Here is a 993-nt window from a genome sequence, read left to right on the forward strand (position 1 = left end):
AACAAGCAAAAAAGTTAAAAAAAACTTCGACAAACATAAAAAGTCTTATTTTATTTTTTATTTTCGTTACGTTTTAATGTTTTTCTTAAAGGTTTTTTTCTGTACATAATTAACTTGGTAAAAAAAAATTACAAAGAAAACGAATCCTTTTTTTCTTGCTTACGAAATGAAATATTTAACTGAGTGCTATGCTTTTTTATTTTTTTCTTTGGGTACACATCAGACCAAAACTAAACCAATTCGAAATAAGCCATAAATTAAGGTGAGTATGTGAATATTTAAAATGTGATCATGATGCTACAAGACGATTGTGTACAGGAACCTACAGCAGCAAATGGGCTACAGCATCTCTGCCATATATCTGTTCATTTCTTTTAAGATTTTAAAACCCTGCCGTAAGACAACATTTGTATCTTTATACATTGGTTCGACCGTCCGCTTGTCTGTCTTACTTTGGGCTTATTGTTACCTGACTACCTGGATGTTATAATTTAATGCTCACTCACACATTCATGTATGCATTAAGAAATTCTTATAGGAATCCACAGAAACATTTACTTACATTCATATAAAGTCTTCTTTACACCCATAATTGCTGTAGTATGAGTGTGTATTTATGTGGATAGATTTGTGTATATTATATAAGACTTTCTTTATGTGTGTTTGTTTGTTTGTCCGTGTTTATTTCATATTATTTATATATTGGATACGGTCAGAATCTAAAGGAGTAAATTCAACATTAGTTACTCAATGACCAAGCGCATATCTGAGTCAATTCTAATTCAGCTCCAGTTCAGTTTTAGTTCATTTCTTGTTCAGTTTTAGTTCAGTTCTTATTCAGTTCTAGTTCAGTTCTAGTTCAATTCTAGTTCAATTCTACTTCAGTTCTAGTTCAGTTCTAGTTCAGTTCTAGTTCAGTTCTAGTTCAGTTCTAGTTCAGTTCTAGTTCAGTTCTAGTTCAGTTCTAGTTCTAGTTCAGTTCTAGTTCAGTTC

Source organism: Lucilia cuprina, chromosome 6, assembly GCF_022045245.1.
Source record: "Lucilia cuprina isolate Lc7/37 chromosome 6, ASM2204524v1, whole genome shotgun sequence".
In the NCBI taxonomy this organism is placed as follows: Eukaryota; Metazoa; Arthropoda; class Insecta; order Diptera; family Calliphoridae; genus Lucilia; species Lucilia cuprina.